This window comes from Lolium rigidum, chromosome 7 (assembly GCF_022539505.1).
Source record: "Lolium rigidum isolate FL_2022 chromosome 7, APGP_CSIRO_Lrig_0.1, whole genome shotgun sequence".
Classification (NCBI taxonomy): domain Eukaryota; kingdom Viridiplantae; phylum Streptophyta; class Magnoliopsida; order Poales; family Poaceae; genus Lolium; species Lolium rigidum.
The window spans coordinates 101,999,183-102,020,856 of record NC_061514.1 but is presented as its reverse complement, the minus strand read 5'-3'; the positions used below and the strand labels follow the sequence as shown (position 1 = coordinate 102,020,856).

The following is a 21,674-nucleotide window of genomic DNA, read 5'->3' as shown; positions in this document are numbered from 1 at the left end:
AAGTGGTGGTTATGAGAATTTGACTTGAAAAATGCACTACCGCATACCAGATCAGATAAAGATGTCACAAAATTGAATTTGGAGGACAACCGTCAGCTGAGCTTAAGGACGTTGCCTTAGTCGCTCCTTATGTATGTGTACAATTTGGTCCCTTCATGTGACTTTGTCGTCATGTGTTGGGGCCCAAGACTTATTTTTTGGTATAGAGAACAAGCAAGTGCAACCCCCTTTGCCCTATCCCAGGGCTCTCCAAGATAGCCCGGTGGCGCGCTCGCGCTGGGCGAAAATTGTACCGCCTCGCCCGGCTTGATTGTACTGCAGTGTACAGCGAGAAAGCGCGAGCACTGGAGCTGTACTGCAAGCGAGCCAGGGAAAAATTGTTGAAGCCATCCTCCTATCCTCTCACCTTTTCTCTCTCCCTCCCAACCCCTAATTTCTCTCCCCTCCCAATCATCCTGGCGGCGGCAGCAGAGGCGAGAGGGCAACAGAGTTGCGACGACCAGGTCAAGAACCCCAGTAGCTGCCTCCCGTCCCCTACCCCCTTTTCATCGCCCCGACGCTCATCAGGGAGCAGGACGACCTGTGCCTCCAGATGTGCCGCTGCCGCGACATGGAAGCCGGCCTACTGATGCTGCTCTCCTCCCGTGTCGGGGACGACGAGCTACTGTTGCACACCCGGTGAATAGTGGCGATCGAGTACTCCTTTATGTCAGGTTCGTTCCCCTTTTTCTAATGGAATGCTGTCATTTTCTTATTTATATTGCAATGATTGATGGTAAAGCCCAATGCATCGGTCAGGCGAGGATGGGAGGCGGCGGGTTCAGGAGGGCGCGCAGGGATGATGTGGTGCCATATTTGTGGCGTAAGAGAAGGAGGGGGACCTATCGGCTTATGAGTGATAGTCCACATCGAACACGTAAGCCCTAACCATTGCTCTTCGGGTTTCATCTGTGAGCCCTCTGTACTCAGTCATGTTAATTGTTCTACCGCACTTGTTTTTTTGTAGACATGTGTTCTATGGAAGTGCTAGGAGCAGCAAATCTCCTTATTAATGTGTTGCCATACCTGGCAGGGCTAGCCATTTTAAATTTATTCGTTCCTTCAATCAGATAATTTTTGTTTGGTTCCATTTGTTTGTAGGTTCTTGTGGAGGTTGGTCGAGCTCCAAGACAGGGTCAGAGTTGGTCAAGGTATAATGGATGGAGCTTTAATGTCAGATTATTCTTGCCTATAGATTTCCCCACTATTGTTCACTTCATAGACATGATGTTCTTTTTTTCCTTTCACCAGAGAACCAATGATCTTGTGAAAAATAAATCCATGCGACCTCTATTATATGTGGCTACAGGGTGACCTCTATTATTTGTCGCTACAGGGTGAGCTTATAATGTCTTAGATTATTTATTTTTGACATATGTATTCTACCATATTGCTATGCGTGAAGCTTGCGAATATGTTGAAGAAAGTTGCATGTCAAGGTAAAAGAATACTATATCCGGGACTAGTGGCAGTAGAACTATGTTCCGTTCCATGCTTATTGTCATAGTTGTCATATGCTGATAATGCCGGCATGTTGTGGTGTTCATACTCTCATGCTTATCCTCAGATTTTGAACTTATTTGTTTGGAACACATATACCTCCTCATGGTCTCAATAATAGTTGGATTGTAACTGTAGTCCGTAACAGTCTTTTTGTCTTTCATTTGGCTAGCTTCCCTGTTGAACTAGGATGTCCAGTATATAAATACAGAGATGGACCTCTCAAGGCTGTAGATGAATATCAGTTTTGCAAACCTTCTGTGATGGTACTGTCAGGAAGCAACTATTTATGTTTTCCCAGAGCCCTTTCATTCTTCCCCAAATTTAAACTATATTGATAATATAAATACCTACCCTCTTTATAAGTATCTGTGTATGGTGTAATTATGTACATCTAATGTACCTACCCTCTTTATAAGTATCTGTGTATGGTGTAATTATGTACATCTAATGTCGTGTTTAGTTTTCTTGTATGTGCTTCTTGTAGGTTATTGTCATAGTGGGAGAAACTGGTTATGGTTAAATGGTGCAAATACCTCAGTATCTTCCTGGAGCTAGATATACAGCAAGAGGAAAGGTATGCTGCATGTCAACATTGATCTTTCTATTGTTCTTTCGCAAACCGTTTCCATGTTTTATAGTGCAGTCTACATGCTCTGGTACATAGTGAGATGGCTATGCTCTGCTCCTTTGCGGCATTCGGTGGGAGTAGCACTGGCCACCGCAGCACATCAACTTCGAGAAGAGGTGAGCCGCCTCTGATCTACCTTGAGTATAGGCGAGGATTGGGAATGCAGATAACATGTAAGCTAGAAGAGAAGTGTACTGCATATTTTTCAGATGAAGTAGACCACATGCCTATACTGGTAAATTGTTAGTAATTGCTTCAAAAATATGTTAAAGTTAGTAATTGCTCCTGGACCATAGGTATGAACACATGCCATTTGCATTAAGTCAAGTGCCCCACTGAAGCCTTTTGGTAAAAAAAATCGTTTACTTCTGAAATATCTTTTAAAATACGGAATATGTATTGCTGGAAATCTGTGATAAAATGGGTCACGATAGGGTGCATGAAAACTTTTGTTTCAGACAGGGCACCAGGTCCAGGCTAGACAGGTGGTTAACCCTCTTTGTGATATCATCCATTTTATTGCCATTCAAGGACTTACAGCTTAGGCCTTCAATCAGTTTGTGGTTTGCCTTACATATTTTTGTGCCTTCTGCTCACAACAAATTGCTACATCTTCTTTTGCATAGGAAAAGTGGTAAATACGTCTGTGCATATATAAGTCTGGTTTATAGGTTAATAATTATAGTGTATAAGATGTAGGTGCATATTCTGTTAAAATTCTAAATTAGAAGCACATGATTTATTGATTGGAATTTTCTATCTATGTTCTGGTGTGCTTATCTCTGCATTTGAAGGTAGCAAACTTTGTCTTTTCAAGATAGTAAAATTGAGGAAAACGGATATAGTTCTTCAATAGAAAGATAATTGTTAAGACAACTATGCATGTGTTCTACTCTTGCATTCTAATTAGCATTAAAGGCCTCGAGAATGGCTGGCCCTGCAACCCAATTCGCCCACTCTGCAGAATTGAACCTGAATCCGTTGTTTGCCTCCTCGCCAACTGCACATTTGGGCTCTTCTGCTTGATTGGTGGCAGTTGTCTTCCAATCAGGTTTCTTTTCAGCACTGCAAGGCCTGGAGCTCCATCATGCAGCTTGTTGTTGCTGAAAGCTCTAGACAGATTCCGCGGGGACCTTTCGGTGTGGTCGGACGCTCAAAAATGCTGAACCTAGGAAGACCACATGGACGACTGAATATAATGGCCAACTGGGTGCTGCTGAGTCTGTGGTGCTTTGTATTCTTTTTTTTCTTCAGTTTTTCGTTTTCGCTCCCAGCTTGGTTCGGTTTGTCTTCAAATCCTGTAACTCTCCTCTAATCTATAATCCATGAAAAGCTGCGCTGACAGCCCTTTCGTCAAGAAAAGTTTCAACTTCTCAGCCTTTTATTTTTATCTTTCTATGATAATTGAGGAGAAAAGAATTCTGTTATTCAACACAAAGAAAATTGTTGCGACGGTTCTTGCATTCTAATTAGTATCAAAGGCCTCTGCCTTTTCTATTTATTTTCTCAAGACTCTGGGTAATACAGGCAATTAGGCAACAATGCACAATCTTTCGTGTCTTCAGTTTTTAATACACTCGTGAATTATACACCCTATGTTGCTTGATACATGAGTACATTGTTATCTATGTGTTATCCATTTCAAATGGGATTTGTCCCGTGGACACACCAAATACGAGGACACAAAGATCAGCACGTGAAGAAAAGATCTTGAAACATGAAGCTAATAAGTGAAAAGCTGGGAAAAGGAGATTAGCCAAGTGCAAAGATTTAAGATAGAAGGTGTGGTGATTTGCTTGCACCTGACCGGCGAGGAGCTGCCCCATGGGGCAGCCCAACCACTAGTTTCCTATAAACTGCGTTGTGCGGGAGCACTGCAATGCAGCTAGGAGCGCCTATTTGGTATAATTTGACACAGTTTCTTTGTCCACTGCCCCAACCAGGCGCGGATCAGGGTCGGTCTCCAGCACCTCAGCAGCCGACAGCGTGTTCCGTGTTCGATGCGTATGGTGGTGCGTGTCCCTGTTGCACAGTTCCGACATGTGTCACAGTTCCGACATGTGTAGGGGTACTGGTGCATCGCTGCGCCCGTCAATGGATTGGAGTCCGCACGCCCGCTTCCTCGCCCGACATGGTATCACCGGATGCTTCTGTGTGCGCTTCATATCCTCATCTCTAGATTGTGTGAGAGCATTTTCAGCTGTTGGGGCTTCCCAGGCCGAAATCCGGCACAATTTAACGTCGGATAGATGTAAAACTTGGTCTGGGGCCTATTTTCCTAGCGGCGAGCCCAATGGAAGATCGAATGTATTTGAATTCAAACATAAATATACGAAAAACGTTCAAACTTATGCGAAATTTAGAGATATTTAATATATATAGACGAGTTTTTACATATATAGGCCGAATTCGTAATATATTTGAATTCGGCCAGAGGGAAACATAAACTAAAATTAAAACACGTCGTTCTACATGCCGAAATGGCGGTAGAACGCCGTGTAGTTGTCGTCGTCGTTGTCACTGGAGTCGCCGCCGTCCTGCGTTGGCGGCCCTTGTTGGCTGCTCTGGCCGGGAGCCCAACGGCTGGACCCTGCCCAGGGTCGCTAAGGCGTGGCGGCGATGGCTTGTACTACTCATCCTCGCTGGAGTCCTCCAGCTTGATGAGCGGTGCGCCTCTGGCGGCTGCAGCCGCGGCGGCCAGGTCCACACGGCCGCCGGCCGCTTCCGCCTCCTCCTCTCTCCCGGGTCCTGCTCGGACCAGGCGAGCGCCGCGTCCATCTGCAGGGCATTGTCGGCGGCACGAGGTCTTGGAGGGACCTCGTGATCGCCTCGGCCACCGCTGCGTCCTCGGCCCGCGCGGCCTCCTCGGCGGCGAGGTCAGGCGCAGCAGCCGCTGCTGCGTCCTCCTTCTTCATCTTCGTCTTCCTCCCGCGCGCCGGTGATGACGAGGCGCGCGCGCCCTCGCAAATGACGAGGGTGCCGCTGCTGCGCCCTCTGGTCGGCGGTGGCGACGCCGGCTCCGTTTTCACCGTCGTCCTCGGTGTCGCTGTTGGTGGACCGGATCCGCAGCTGCGCGTCGCAGACCTTGACGACGACCCCGACGAGGACGACGACGCCATGCATCGTGGCATCCAGGAGCTTCCGTGTCGGCGCGACACAGAAGGCACCGCCGCCGCCGGCGGCATCCCTAGGACGGGGTAGTTGCCACCCTCTATGTGCACGAGCACATTCTCGAGGGTGCGGCCCGGCACGCTCCACCAGCGGCGGTGGCCGGCGGCGTTATTGCGTGCTGGAGGAGGGGGAGGACTTTCGTACACCAAGACTTCTCGTTCGTACCTGCGACGGAAGAACTCGTTCCAGGCGGCGTAGTTGTCGGGGAAGTATTGCTCCTCGGCGCGCTGCTCGTCGCTGATGGTGACGAGCACAACATCGATCTCAGCGTCAAGCGCGTCGCCTCCCACCGGAGTCGGCGGGATCGGGACGCCCCCGCGCTCAGGCGCCATCCTCCGGGCGCGTGGAAGTCCGGCGGCGCCGGGTAGCCCGCCATGTGCAGCGGTCGCGCCTCCTATTGGTGCAGCGACCGCCGGCCAAAGCCGTTGTTCGCCGCACCGTCGCCGTAGCCCGCCATTGCTCGCTCGAGGAGGATTGGGGAGAGAAGATTGGGCTGCGGAGAGAAGGGAGACAGTGGTGGTGAATGCGGCCAGACGCGGTAGTTCCACGATAAATAGAGGGAGCCGCGCTTGAATTCGAGGCGACGATATTAACTCGCCGTGTGGAAGCTACACGTCCGGCAAAGACTGGCCTTTCTCGCTGACAAGTCGGGGCCACCAGGCGCGCGGGAAGTTTCCTCGACGTTTCCCGCGCTTTTATTTCCCCTGGACTCCCCGAGCGTGCCCGGGGGGGGGGATGACATGGGCTCGCTGGATGGATGAAAGTCCAAATCCGGGCGAAAACGAGGAACCGGGAGCACGGCTGGACCATTTTTCGCCGTCCGAATGAAAAAAGGGCTGCCAAAGGCATCGTCGGGGAGACGGCTGGAGATGCTCTGAGACTCACCACCCCGGCACACACCTTCATTTTATTTTATCTTTTTCATCGCCATTGATTCCTTCCAAAGCTTAATAGTGTAGGTGTTTTGTTGGGTAGTAGTGAGAAGGTGGTTGTAGTTTCAACTAAGGCTTTGAGACATATGGTATTGGATAGATTAAACGTCATTCCAAAGGCCTCAACTAAGTCTGATACCACCCAATCGATGAGGAAGAGGTGAGTGCCATAGTTGATGGTCATCTTATTTCGCATCTTATTGGTGAGGCTTCTGAGGTGGGTTTGGATGAGGCAATGCTCAATTCAATTTATGACCTCAAAGTATCTCGCCGGAAATCTAAATCTTTCTCTCATAGTAGAAATCTAAACGTTGCTAAAAGGCAAATTTATCAAAATCCTCAATTGTATCCCAATGAATGGTATGTTTACTAATAACAGAGCCTTCGGGACTTCGCTAAACATGTACACATTGATGATTTCATTTGAGAATATACTTTGAATTTTGTAGCTCTTTCGAAAACGGTAGACGATATTACTTGGAAAGTTTCCTAAAGCCCAAGCTCCTACAGCTCGACGCAAGAGTGCTTGGAGTCTGGGTTTTGTCCCACTACGAATGAGGCCATTGGAATGCTCAACTTGTCCATTAGATTATGGATGGGCCACAGATGCTAGATCTAACCAGATCCCAACGTCATCACAATGTTCCTTTAATTCTCGGACTGCAAAGTTTATGCTATTGTTAGTAATGATATTGTGTGGGAGACCAAATCTCACCACGAGGACTCTGAGAATTTTTAGTGTTGATGCACCATCAGGTTTCCTCGCAGGCTTGGCCTCAATCTATTTCCTGAACTTATGGACTACAACTAGGAGATACTCAAAATCGGAGGAAGCTCTCTTCAGTTTTCCGACAATATCGAGACCACAAACTGCGAATGGCTATGTGATGGGGATGCTCCTCAGCCCTGCTTCTCGAGCGTGTGGTTGTCTTGCATATAACTGACACCCACGACAATACTCGACAATGTCTTCCGCGTCCTTTGTTGGCGGTCAACCAGAAGAAACCTTGTCGGAAAGCTTTTAATACGAGGGATCTGGAGCAGCATGATGCCCGCAATCACCAAGATGTATCTCTCTAAGTACATCAATGTTATCTTGTTGTGAAACACACTTCTAGAAAATTCTGGATCTGCTATGTTTGTAGAGCTGTCCATTGATTACTACATAGGACTTTGCCATGATCTGCCTCCTTAGAACTTCTTCTTCAGGCAATTTCTCATCTATGAGGTAATCCATGTAAGGATTTTTCCATGCCGAAACCACGGAAATAATTTCTTTGGTCGGAGGACTTGCGTGTTCTGGATTTTCCGGGTCTGCACCCTCGACTGATGGTACCCAAAGATGCTCCAGGAAAATTCCAGGCGGAATTGGCTTCCCGCCGGATCCGAGCTTGGATAGCATGTCCGCTGCAGTGTTGACGTAATTGACTTCGTATACGAGGAAACACTTGGCCATCTCGTCAACTTCATCTCTATAAGTTGCCATGATGGAGTTTCAGGCGTTCCAAGTTTCGGCCACTTCCTGTGCTACTAGGTCAAGATCTACACAACATATGATGTGCTTGATTCCAATTTCCTTTGCGATAAGCAATACGTGTAGCAGGGCTTCGTAGTCCACCATGTTGTTTGTAGCGTGGAAGTGAATCTGGAGAACGTATCTCAATTCCTCTCCGGTTGATGACTTCAGGGTAACTCCAACCCCTGAGTCTTGATGTTGCTTGGATCCGTTAAAATGCATGACCCAAGTGTCGAGGGTGCTCCTCGGTAATGCCCTCCGATAGGGGCTTAGGGTTGATGGAATCCTGCAAGCTGACACGAGACATCGGTTCACAGAGAAGCGGGGAGAGCAATTTACCCAGGTTCGGGGCCCTCGATGAGGTAAAACCCTTACGTCCTGCCTGTCTGATCTTGATTATGAGAATATTGGGTTACAATGGGGTGCCGAAGGGTTCGGCTAATATCTTGTCGAGAGGCTAAGTGTTGCGATGACCTAGCTCTAGACTTTTGGTGGCTAAGATTGCTAAGATTGTACGTACCCCTCGGCAGCCCCTCTCCTAGCCTTTATATAGGAGGCCAGGTCTCAAGAGGTCTAACCGAGTACGACTAGATTTACAGTAGTTTTATCTCTAAACTTTCCTTGTTTGGCTCCTCCCTTGTCTTGCCCGCCAAGGAATCTTCTACTGCTCCATCCAAGTGGCCCATCTTGTCATCGGACACCTTCATGGGCCTCCAGCTGGATCGTGCAGGGTAGGGCAATGTCGGTTACCCGAAGGGTAATGCCCACGTCAGTAGCCCCCGAGTGTCTAGCCGAAGATAGTTCGGGTAGATAATAAAGCATGCCTCCACCTAATGTTCTTCTCCTGGATTGTTCTGTTCATCTTGTATCAGCATCATCATCTTCTATCGGGTGCGCGTCCAGCACTCCCGATGGGAGTAGCCCCCGAGTCTAGGTACGGATGCTGGCTATCCGTGCGTAGACTCAAGTTGTACCACTCGATCATTTTTCTCTGCCGAAGTTTTGCTACAAGTCTTCATGGGCCATCCGATACATTTGTATCAAGGCTTGTTCTCTTTGATAAGTTTTCCATACGCAAGGGATAATGAATAACGTGCCCAACTTTTGCTGGTTAACTGCCGATGGCAAAACAACGTCACCCTACACAGAATCAAGTCTCCGGGCATGATCCTGGAGTGCAAAAAAGTTCTATCGGGTGCGCGTCCAGTGCTCCCGATGGGAGTAGCCCCCGAGTCTAGGTGCGGATGCTCGTGATCCGTACATAGACTCAAGTTCACCATCCGATAATTTTTATATTTCTTCGAATGCTTCGGTCGCCCCTCATGACGCCACTAATGACGTTGTTGTTATCCTGATCCTGACTGACAAGACGCGACCCGCTGGGCCCATTTTACCTCTGCCTAGTTCTGTTTTTAAGTAATATCTGCTGTCCTCGCACAGTTACCAAGGCGCCTCCTCAATCTCCGCGATTAACAACGGAGAAAGGGTCCTCTTCTTAAAATTTCTTAGAAAAAGCATCCTTAGCATTCTCTCATATTTGCCGCAGCATCCTCCTATCCTTCTTCTACCTTTCTCTTTCACAGTCGTCGTGCCGCCACCACCGTTTCTTAGATCTTCTTCAGATCTTACGATGGTGAAGAAGAAGAACCCCACAGCCGCCGCCAGCTCCACTGATACGTCTCAAACGTATCTATAATTTCTTATGTTCCATGCTAGTTTTATGACAATACCTACATGTTTTGTTCACACTTTATATCATTTTGATGCGTTTTTCGGAACTAACCTATTGACAAGATGCCGAAGTGCCAGTTCCTGTTTTCTGTTATTTTTGGTTTCAGAAATCCTAGTAAGGAAATATTCTCGGAATTGGACGAAATCAACGCCCAGCATCTTAGAATTCCACGAAGCTTCCACAATACCCGAGAGCCACCAGAGGAGAGCCACAGGGGGCCCACACATGGGGCCAGCGCGGCCAGGGCTGGGCCCGCGCCGCCCTATTGTGTGGCGGCTCCGTACCCCCTCCGACTCCGCCTCTTCGCCTATTTAAAGGTCCCTGACCTAAATCTTCGATACGGAAAAGCCACGGTACGAGAAACCTTCCAGAGCCGCCGCCATCGCGAAGCCAAGATCTGGGGGACAGGAGTCTATGTTCCGGCACGCCGCCGGGACGGGGAAGTGCCCCCGGAAGGCTTCTCCATCGACACCACCGCCATCTTCATCAACGCTGCTGTCTCCCATGAGGAGGGAGTAGTTCTCCCTCGAGGCTAAGGGCTGTACCGGTAGCTATGTGGTTAATCTCTCTCCTATGTACTTCAATACAATGATCTCATGAGCTGCCTTACATGATTGAGATTCATATGAGCTTTGTATCACTATTAGTCTATGTGGTACTCTTGTGATGTTATTAAAGTAGTCTATTCCTCCTTCACGGTGTAATGGTGACATTGTGTGCATCGTGTAGTACTTGGCGTAGGTTATGATCATAATCTCTTGTAGGTTATGGAGTTAATTATTACTATGATAGTATTGATGTGATTCATTCCCCCTTCATAGTGTAAAGGTGACAAGTGTGTATGCTATGTTAGTACTCGGTTTAAATTGCAAAGATCTATTATGCTCTAAAGGTTACTTAAATATGAATGCCGAATGTTGTGGAGCTTGTTAACTCCGGCTTGAGGGAGCTCTTGTAGCCCTACACAACGAATGGTGTTCATTATCAAACAAGAGTATATGTAGCACAAAGGAAGAGAACTTATTTATTTATGTGATCAATGTTGAGAGTATCCACTAGTGAAAGTATGATCCCTAGGCCTTGTTTCCCAATACTGCAATCATCGCTTGTTTACTGTTTTACTGCATCTTTACTTCCTGCAACATTACTACCATCAACTGCACGCCAGCAAGCACTTTTCTGGCGCCGTTACTACTGCTCATATTCATCCATACTACTTGTATTTCACTATCTCTTCGCCGAACTAGTGCACCTATAAATCCGACAAGTGTATTAGGTGTGTTGGGGACACAAGAGACTTCTTGTATCGTGATTGCGGGGTTGCTTGAGAGGGATATCTTTGACCTCTTCCTCCCTGAGTTCGATAAACCTTGGGTGATCCACTTAAGGGAAACTTGCTGCTGTTCTACAAACCTCTGCTCTTGGAGGCCCAACACTGTCTACAGGAATAGAAGCGTGCGTAGACATCATCCACGAGCGGTGGCGCCGCCGCTAAGGCCTCCTCGAATCTTTCGAAGAGGAGCACTCCAGATGCTCCTCCCCCAGCTCCGGCGCCGCCAGCGCCACCGAGCTTGTCAACCGTAGTCAAACCCGGAGACTGGCAAGCGTCCTCCGTCACAAAGCGTGATGAGAAGAGGGCCCGGAGGCTTGGGCTAATCTCCTCCGATGAGGGGAACGTGATTCTCCCAGGTGCGATCTCTCGGCCCAATCCTCCTGCTGGTTTTACCGTGATGTTCCTGTCATTCTTGTATCGGGGTCTCTCGCTTCCTGCTCACGAGTTTCTTCATCATCTTCTGCGGACTTATGAAATCCAACTATGGCAACTCACCCCAAATTCAATCCTCCATGTTGCTGTGTTCATTACCCTCTGCGAGGCATTCCTAGGCATCGAGCCTCACTTCGGGTTGTGGAAGAAACTTTTCTTCGTAAAGAGATACAGTAGTAGCAACGGATCCTTCGTTATTGGGGGAGTAGGGTTTGTTGCTCGTTCAGAGGTCAATTATTTCAGTTTCCCAATGAAAGAGTCCGTGCAAGGATGGAGACTGAAATGGTTTTATGTTAAGGATTCCTCAACAACCGAATCCCAGCTTCCCTGCTTTGTCGATGTCCTTGAAGCCAAGCCCAAGCATTCTTGGAAGAACATTCTTTCACCCGACGAAAAGACAACAGCCGATGAATTATTTGCCAAATTTCTTAAAATCAAAGAAAACGACGGCCAAACCATCATTGGTACAGAGGTGGCTGCGGTGTTCTTGAAACGTCGAGTTCGGCCAATCATGGCCAGGAATCGTCCAATGTGGTTGTATTCAGGTCCAAAGGATGAAACCAGGATAAAAATCGCTAAACCGTCGGAAAAGGAGCTGCTTGATGAAGTTTGCCGCCTTACTCTCTTTAGCCAGGAAGACTCGATCCCATTGACATCTTCTTATCCTCCCCTTGATGCCGATCATCCGCTGATAGAGGTAAATCTTTCTTCTCATAATCTCATTACCCCATTTCATTCTGCCAACACAACTACTATTGTTCTTATTCACTTTTTCTTCGACAAATTCTCATAATTTCTGAAAACCTGCACGATTTACCAAATGACACTTCCGAGGGAAGAGATTCCTCAACTCCTGAACATTTTCGCACTGTCGAATATACGAACTCAAAGAATGAACGCGATGATCCGATAGACTCTGAAGCTGTCCTTGCCGATCCTTCACCCTCAACCAATGATACTTGCGACACAGCAGGATCAGTGCGTGATGACGATGCTGATCGTGATACCTTTATTAATGCAGCTGAGGAAGAAGCCAAAGCTCCGCCTATGAAGAGATCAACCGTGGGTTTTGCTGATGAAGACGATCTCTTTCATTCGTAAGTGCCTTTTTCCTGGAATCCGTATGTTGCTTTCTCCATTCGTATTTCTTTCCTAACTTTTGCCAGCCATTCCGTTTTGCAGTGACGAAGGTCTCATCAAGCCCCCGCCTAAGAAGGCCAAATCTGATGCCGCTTTGCCTGACGTCGCAGCTTCCGAAGCTTCGGGTCCTACTGCAATCCCCGCGGCCCAAATATCGACTGCTTCCTCCCTTTCTAAAGGGAAGGATGTTCCTCCGACTACTACCGCCACGACCCTTCCTTCAGGGAAACCTGTAAGTCTTTCATAAATCTTCATAAATTTGTCTTGATTGATGGTTCTCTGTCAAACATTTGTTTTTCCCCTTTTCTTAAGGATCTGCGGGGCGTTATATCTTCCTTGGAGGCCTTCGCCTCCCAATTCTCTTCCCTTGAGGCAGACAAGGTTCGGCTGCAGGAGGAAGTTAAATCTTCTTCCTCAAAACTGGACGGTGCCGTCAAAATAGCTGCCGCAGCTCGCCAAGAAGTCGACTCCCTCAAAGAGGAACTTGGCAAGCTAAAGGAGAAGCTGAAGGAAGAGGAAGCGTCCAGGCTGGCCGCCGAAACTCGGGCAGCCGAAAAAGATGATCTTCTTCGCCAATCTTCATTGGCTTTGCTTGGTAATCCCTCTTTATGCTTCCTTATCGATTATTACTTTGCAAATCTAATCCTTTGATAGTAATTTTTCCCACTTCATCCCTTTCCAGAGGCCGCTGACATCCCTGTTGATGCTTTGGATAAAATTCCAAACAACTCTCCGGCAAACAATGTGTCGATGACTCTTGCCGCACACCAGCTTACACGGGAGCTCCTTGATAAGGGCAAAGGTGCCATGGCGCGGATGCACTCGATGATCTTCCCCAAGATTAGTCAAGACAAGACTCTGGGGCAGCTGATTGACGCCTTCGCAGTCGACACCAAGGAGGTTATCGAGGTATTCAAACGTACTTCGCGTACTTATGGTGCCCTCCTAGCCTTCCAACTTATGATGGGTCATGGCTTCAAGGCCAATATTGAGGAGATGTCTAAGGAGTTGCCGAAAGATCAAGATAGGCAGTTTATTGATTTAGGCATCTTCAAAACGTTGGCTCTTAAGTGCGCACGCCAACTCCTCGAGCTAGTTTCATCGAAGAAAACATCGGCTGGCCCAAGTTTATCGACCCAGACTCAAGCCCCTTGACTTTTGTAACAAACTTTCCTTTGATTTGATGTGGAACGATGCTCTGTCGCAAAACTTGTGTTTGTAATAAACTTCGTGCTAGCAATGTTGCTAGTACACGCTTGTTATGATATTTTCACTTGCACTCTCCCGATGGGAGTAACTTCTGATGTTGAAGCGAAACGGTCCAGCATGCCTCTAACGCTGTTCTTTGCAGATTTTCCCAGTGTCTGCGTTTGCCGATGATTCTTCGGGTGCTCTTTCTGAAGAGGATTGGGTCCAACGCATGAAGGATCGGATTGCGCAGATGGAAAATGATCTGCGCAGTACCTATGCATTGGCTGCCATTGTCAGGAAGAAGGGCAAAATTGCAGCCAACATAGAGCGCTATGCTCTTACTGAACTGCATAAGGCCACTGAAAGTTTGAACTGTAAGTTTTCTTGGTCCTCGTGCTTATTACTCTTTGTCGAACATATTGTCTAATCTTTCCATTAATTCCTTTGCTAGTCATAGCCCTGAACCGTGCTGAAGAGAACAAGCGAATTCACGAGCGCGTGAATGCATTGACTCAGCTGTCATCAGCCGAAGAAATTTTCTGGAAGGAGCACTCGAAAGCTTCGGCTGTCGTGCAATTCCAAGATCGGGTCCAACAGGTCCATCATTTCTTCGACAAGTGCTACAAAGCCCTGAGGGTAATTTGGAAGACGATGTTTCCTTTGAACGCGGTCCCTCCTACGCTGTTGACATTGATGTCTGAGTTTGGGAACACCAGGAAAATTCGAGACTTGGTGCGAGCTCAGGTTTTTGCAGGAGCCAGGTTTACACTTTCCCTTGTCCTTGCACGATATCCTTCGACAAATCTGCTTTCTATCACCAACGCAGTTGGTGCTTTAGAGACGTTGTACCCGAAGGTAGTGCTACCCGCCAATATAATTGTTGATAAGCTTGAAAAGGATTCAAGGGTACCTGATGAAAGAGAAGCTCCGCAAGAGTAAATCAGGGTTAAGTTCTTACTGTAAATAGGCTACTTCATCCAAGCGTTTGGACTACATAGTTGAAACTTTAAGTTCGGTGGGTACATGTATATGTACTTTTACCGTATTGATGCCACTGGCAAAAAAATTTTAAGGAGCAAATCTTAATTGCCCGTTCGAACGTATGTGCACTTGTTGGTCAGCAAATTGTTTGAGTGATCAGCTCGTGTTGCAGGTCTTGCTAAACCTGTTGTATGCGCAACTTTTGCTTTCAACCGATGTATGTTCCGACAGCAGCTCCCGAACATATCGAGAGCATTAACTCTACCGATAAACCCGTTGTCCTTTGATATTTCCATAAGTAAAATATTGAACGTGGGTTGTATAATTCCAGACTCTTGCTATTTACGGCGCTCGTAGAGGCATCTATAGCAGAGGGAAAGATCATCATCCTTGCCTATTTTTGCATCCGTTAGCACTCGAAGAGGCTTTTTTGGAACACAGTCTTTTGCCGCGCATTGCTTTGCACCATCGTTCACCGAGTGGTGTAAGCAAAGGTTACAATGATGGGCATTAGGTGCTCCGAATTACTGCAATGCTTATCAAGGAATCAAAACTTAGGTTCTCATTAATAAGGTAAACACGGGACTAAAGGGCGTAAAAAAGGGAGAAGCCCTGAAAATAAAATGGTAGAACTAAACATTATTCGACTATTCTAAGCAAGGGAAAGGTTCTTCTTATCTTCTGGCTTGTCTACCATGTTGGTGGTTTTCGAAGCGTCGTTGATTGCAGTGGGGGTCTCGGCAGCGATTGCCAATGTCTTGCTGCCTGTTGTGCCATCATCTGCCGGAATTTTTGCTGCTGAAGCTTCTGGAGCAAGGTCGGCTGGCTTCTTCTTGATTTCCTTGGCAGGTTTCTCCTCCTTAATCTCACGTATCGACAACTTGGGCGGAAGGTCGACAATTTCTTGTCTTAACACAAACTTCGCAGCAATCCTCTGAAAGTCGCGATCACAATTGTCCGAGCGTGAAAAACTTCCATAAACTGTGATATTTGTCCTGTTGTTCCCATGCATTTTCAGCTTGAGGTATGCGTAGTGCGGTACAGCCATGAACTTGGCATAAGCTAGTCTCCCGAGTATAGCGTGATACTGTGATTCCCAATTCACTACTTCAAACTCGATCTTTTCCTTCCTGAAGTTGTCGGTTTTGCCAAAGACGACGTCCAGGTAAACTTTGCCAAGAGAGTACGCCGGTGAAGTTGGGAGAATCCCATGGAAGCATGTGTCTGTTTCTTCTAGCATCCTCATGGTGATCCCCATACTTTTGATTGTGTCGACGAATATCAGGTTTAGCCCGCTCCCACCATCCATGAAGACTTTGCTCATCTTGAACCCCCCGATTTGTGCCTCGACTACTAAGGCAGCGTGTCCTGGTTTTGGTATGGTCATCGGGTGATCTGCTCGACTGAACGTAATGTTCTGAGACGACCACTCAACATACTCAGGGATGTTCGCCATGATACTTTCTGCCAGATTAATCTCTCGGGTGAGCTTCTTCATTTCTCTTCTTGAGACGCCTGTCCTGTGGATCATGCTCATCTGCCCATGTGGTGGTGGAAACGCCTCACTGGGTTGATGAGGCTGAGCCTGCTGGACCTGGTGCTGGGGTGGTGGTGGTGGCGGAGGTGGTGGTTGCTGTTGCTTCTGCCGGATGAGTTTCTCCATGTCAAGGAACTGCCTACAATCTCTGAGCAGGTGACTTGACTTTGTTTTGTTATCCTTGGAATCAATGTATGAGTGCAAGTAGCAAGGAGCGTTGATCTGCTCAGCGAAGGGTAGCTCAGGAGTCCTCTGTGGTCGCGGTTTGTAGTTGCCGCGGTTTCCAGAATTATTCCGATTACCATCCTGCCGATCGTCTCGTCTGTCGTCGTCTCGATCGTCCTGCCGATCAGAGTATCCTGCGGCTACCAAATTACTATCATCGTAGTTGCGATTTTTCCTTCTCTTGTGACGATCCCTTCGTCCACCCGAATCATGCTTCGGCTGGTCGTCATCTTCGTCATCACTGCGTTGTCGTGGCCTTCGTACGTTGTCCTCGCCATCAGCCCAGCTGTTGGCGATTTCCATTAACTTGGTTATTGTTTTTGGCTTTTTACGCCCGAGTTCCTCTATGTAACTTTCCCGTCGGATGCCGTCACTGAAGGCATCGATTGCTCTGTCAACAGAAACATCTTCGGCAGCGTTCAGGAGCTTGGTGAATCTCCCGATGTACGCGCGCATCGATTCCTTCTGCTTTTGCTGGCAATGCCGTAATTCCTCAATCCCGACGGGCCTTTTGTATGTTGCTTGGAAATTGGCAACAAAAGCGTCTACTAAGTCGTCCCATGATTTGATAGAACCTTTTGGCAGACCTCTTAACCAAGCTCGTGCTGAGTCCTTTAAATAAAGCTGCAAGCATTGCATTGCTGCTATCTGATTTCCTTTGTGCAGAATCACAGTCTGCAAGTAGTCGTCTATCCAGGACCTCGCTTCCTGATGTCCATCGTATTTGGCGGCATCAGTAGGAGTAGGTTTGAACTTTCTGGGGGGCACCGCCTCGCGGATTTTGTAGCTTAAACAATCGGCCCCCCTTAGCTCACCATCGTTCTCCCGGCTTTCATCCAAAGAATCACTGTCGTATTCCTCCCTAGCGGCGCGTCGTCGCCTTGCTTTGTCAATTCTGCTCTGAGTCATTTCATCTCGAGCGTCTCTCGCATGATGCCTTGAGCCACTGGCCTGCAGCGTGGTCTTTTCCTTCCGCGGGACCAGGTTGTCCCCCAGTATCGCAAGGCTTTCTAGGGCACCTCGATGGGCTTGGGCCATAGAACCTTCAGGGCGCTGATTGATGAGGTATGCCGCGAGATTGGCAGTTGCTCCTGCGACGGTTTTTGGCCGTGGCATGCCCGCGGTGTCCATGGTCATAAAAGACTTGGTCAGGTTCGAAGTTATTTCCCTGGCGTCATCTTCCGAGAGCCTGGATAATCTTGATCGGTGCTTGCCCGCCCCTTGAGTGCTTCGAGAGGCGCTTCCTCGCGAACCTCTCCTAGATTGTTCTGCAGCAGTTAAGCGTCTCTCGAGGGCGGCTTGCTCCTTCGATAAGTGCTCCCGGTTCTTCTCTAGTATAGAGCGATAAGCGTTGAGGGTCCCAACCGAGGTTCCTGCAGGGAGCGGCGTGTTGTTAAGTACGGCTGCCTTGGCCGCTACCCACTCCTCATCCGCGATGGTGTAATCGCTGTTGATGTTGCTGGCGCTGTTCTCGAAACTCGCTCGTCTGCTGGAGCGGGGGGTGTGATCTCCGTCTCCCCTGTGCCTTGCGTTTCCCGTGTTATTGGCGACATAAACCTGGTGGCGTGCCGTTCTTCGGGTAGTACCTTGGATGATGTTGTCGATGCTGCTTTCTCCCGATGAGTACTGGGCATTGCAGATGAATGGCGTGTTGTTTGATCCTAGCCCGTGCCTGGTATCGCAGTGCAAGCACTAGTACGAGGTCATCTCCGAAGATGCGGGGTCGTCAGATCCAACCGACATGGAAGACGTCGAACGAGGAGTCGATAGCGTGAACGAACTCGCCGAGTCCGTCAGGCCAGCCGAAAGGTCGGTTGAGGATGGCGTGCTTGGTCCTGTCGATATGGAGGCGAGCGGCTCCAGCAGTCGAAGGATTCCTTCTGAGTTGATGTTGTAGTGGACGCTGCCGAAGGTCATCTCCATGTTTCCTTGTAGATCTGAAAAATTCGAGCGAGAAGAGTCGCTGTACGGGGTGAATTCGTAGGAGCCGAATCGAATCGGGCTTCCCAGACTTCGCAATGATGGTGTCGATGAAGCTGCCGATGACATGACTGGATCTGCCGATGACCGATCTTGTGCTGACAGGGTTCCCACAGACGGCGCCAATTGTCGAGGGTGCTCCTCGGAAATGCCCTCCGATAGGGGCTTAGGGTTGATGGAATCCTCCAAGCTGACACGAGACATCGGTTCACAGACAAGCGGGGAGAGCGATTTACCCAGGTTCGGGGCCCTCGATGAGGTAAAACCCTTACGTCCTGCCTGTCTGATCTTGATTATGAGAATATTGGGTTACAAATGGGGTGCCGAAGGGTCCGGCTAAGATCTCGTCGAGAGGCTAAGTGTTGCGACGACCTAGCTCTAGACTTTTGGTGGCTAAGATTGCTAAGATTGTACGTACCCCTCGGCAGCCCCTCTCCTAGCCTTTATATAGGAGGCCAGGTCTCAAGAGGTCTAACCGAGTACGACTAGATTTACAGTAGTTTTATCTCTAAACTTTCCTTGTTCGGCTCCTCCCTTGTCTTGCCCGCCAAGGAATCTTCTACTGCTCCATCCAAGTGGCCCATCTTGTCATCGGACACCTTCATGGGCCTCCAGCTGGATCGTGCAAGGTAGGGCAATATCGGTTACCCGAAGGGTAATGCCCACGTCAGCTTCTGTTTCTGGCACCAGCGTGTTCGAAGGTGCTTCAGTCCAATCTGTAATGAAATTTGCTAGAACTTGTGACTTGATGGCATCCTTTGGTTTGTAGTTTATCTCAAAAGTGGCTAATTCAATGCCCCACTTCGCTACTCTGCCGGTGGCTTTGGAATTATTGATGATAGTGTTCAGCGGAGCTTTGCTCACGACTGTCATTAGATTCTCCTGGAAGTAGTGACTTAGTTTCCGACTAGCTAGGAAAACACAATAGGCTAGATTCGGAAGTGAGGGTAGCGATGTTTGGATCCCGTCAATACCTCACTGACGTAGTAGACAGGTAGTTGGAATCCATATTCATTCTCTTCTTCCTTTCGCTCTACCACGATAACCATGCCGATGATTCCGTTTGAGGCTGCCAGGTATAGGAACGTTGGTTCCGATGGGATGGGAGCCGCCCAAACGGGTGCGGAAGAGAGTATGTTCTTCAACTCCTTGAGTGCAGTATTAGTTGTGTCATCCCTGAGAAATTTGTCTGTGTTCTTTAGTAGTTTGTACAATGGTAGTGCCTTCTTGCCAAGTCGCCTAACAAATCGACTTACTACTGCAACACAATCAGTGAGTCATTGTATGTCCTTGAGTCAAGTTGATCTTGAAATGTTAAGGATAAGCTTGATTTTTTTTCCGGGTTCACTTCGATTTCGCAAAGCGAAACGATGAAGCTAAAGAGTTTTCCAGCAGGTACGCCAAAGACACACTTGGTTGGATTTAACATCATCTTGTACTTCCGGAGATTATCAAAGGTTTCCTGGAGGATGCTTATGAGATCATTTCCTTTCCAGGATATCACCGCGGGGTTATCAACGTAGGCGTGCTCGCTCTGGCCAATCTGGTCATGGAGACATCACTGCATCGTACGCTTGTACGCTGATAGGTTGCACCTGCATTTTTTCAAACCAAAATGCATAGTAATATAGCAATATGTAAATAAGGCATGATAAATGAGGTCGCCAATTTGTCCGACTCTACCATCCGGATATGATGGTACCCGGAATTGCATCAAGAAAACAAAGGAGTTCCGACCCTGTCGTAGAGTCAATTACTTCGTCAATGTGAGGCAGGGGAACGGATCCTTTGTGCAGTGTTTATTCAAACCGATATAATCAATGCACATTCTTAGTATTTTAGTGCTCTTTTTGGGTACAAGGACTGGATTTGCGACCTAGTTATGATGGATCGCCTCTCTAACGAATCCTGCTTCTAAAGTCTTAGCTAATTCCTTTCCTATGGCACGGCATTTCTTGTCTACAAAGAATCTCAAAGCTTGCTTCACCGGCTTGGTGCCAGGTTGATGTTGAGTGAGTGTTCGACGAGTTCCCTAGGTACTCCGGACATGTCAGAAGGCTGCCATGTGAAGATGTCTCTATTTTTGCGGAGGAACTCGACATGGCTGCTCCAACGATGGTGGTCTTGGAGGAATCTCCATCAACAAGGTTCACCTTCTTGGTTTCTTATGCAGCCTTGAAGGAGGGATTCTGGTCGAAAATGTGCTTCTTGATTGCAGGCATCTCAGCCGGATCCACCAGGCTCCTCATGTCCTTCAGCTCTTCGGTGTTGAGGACTGATTCAGCAAACGTGGCTTCTCCTTCCTCGTACTCTTGAGCCTTCTTGTAGTTGACTTGAATTGTGATGGTGCCGTTCAGTCCAAGCATCTTGAGCTTGTTGTAGATGTAGCATTCCCTTGCATGCAACTTGTGATAAGCTGGCATGCCGAAGATCGCGTGATAGGAATAGTTCAAGGGCAGAATTTCAAATACAATCCTTTCTTCACGGTAATTGTTTACATCGCCGAAGGCCACATGAAGTGTTATGCTGCCCAATGAGTTTGCTTTCGTACCCATAACCACCCCGTGGAACTCAACATTGCTATGCTTGAGCTGAGTTTCCAACGGGTTCATCTTCTCCAAAGATTTCAGGTACATGATGTTCAAGTTGGCTCCGCCATCCATGAGGCACTTGGCGAAGTCGTATCCATCAATCATGTGGTTGACTACCAAGGCATAGTGCTCCTTAGGGATCAGCTCCGGGTGGTCTTCACGCCTCCAGGTGATGGGTTTTTCTGACCACTTCACGTACTAATGGACTTGTGGCATTGTGGCGTTTAAAGTCTGCAGAGCGGATTTCTTAGCCTTTGCGATGGGTCTGCCAAGGAAAGTGTGATAAGAGGTTGCGCTTTTCTTGTCATATGGATGGATTTGGCTGCGGAATCCCCCTTGGGTCCTGGCTGAGCTTCATCCTCATCCATGTCACTTGTTTCCTTAGCCTCTTCCTTCTCTTTGCCACTTTTCCACATGGACGATTTTTTCGGGCGCGCTTGTAGCCAGCTTTCGGATCCGCCTTGAGGGTCATTGACGAACTTGCAGTTGCGGTTGGCGTGTGTGGACTTTCCATTGGCATCAAGGTGAGAAAAGCAGGACATATCCCTATACTCTTCGTAGGTTTGACGAGGGCGGGATCCAGAAGTAGTGACCTCGTCACTATGTTGCTGACCTCTGCTGCCTCCGCCACCACGACCGCGGCCACGGCCACGGCCTCCGCCTTGGGCCCTATGCTGGAACGCCATAGCCACCATGTTAGATCGATCCGTCTTGCTATTGGTCGGCAGGCGGATTTTTCCGAT

At 48.2% G+C, this 21,674-nt stretch overlaps 1 long non-coding RNA gene across 2 annotated transcripts; it reads left to right on the top strand.

The window, feature by feature from the left end:
* The first annotated feature begins 834 nt into the window (after positions 1 to 834).
* LOC124678143 lies at positions 835 to 2,449 on the top strand. 2 transcript variants are annotated; one of them, XR_006994351.1, is made up of 5 exons: positions 835 to 916; positions 1,141 to 1,190; positions 1,291 to 1,376; positions 2,027 to 2,116; positions 2,186 to 2,449. It is a non-coding gene; the product is annotated as an uncharacterized LOC124678143 (long non-coding RNA). The 2 variants fall into 2 exon arrangements; XR_006994350.1 differs by having other exon boundaries at positions 2,181 to 2,449.
* Positions 2,450 to 21,674: the final 19,225 nt, after the last annotated feature.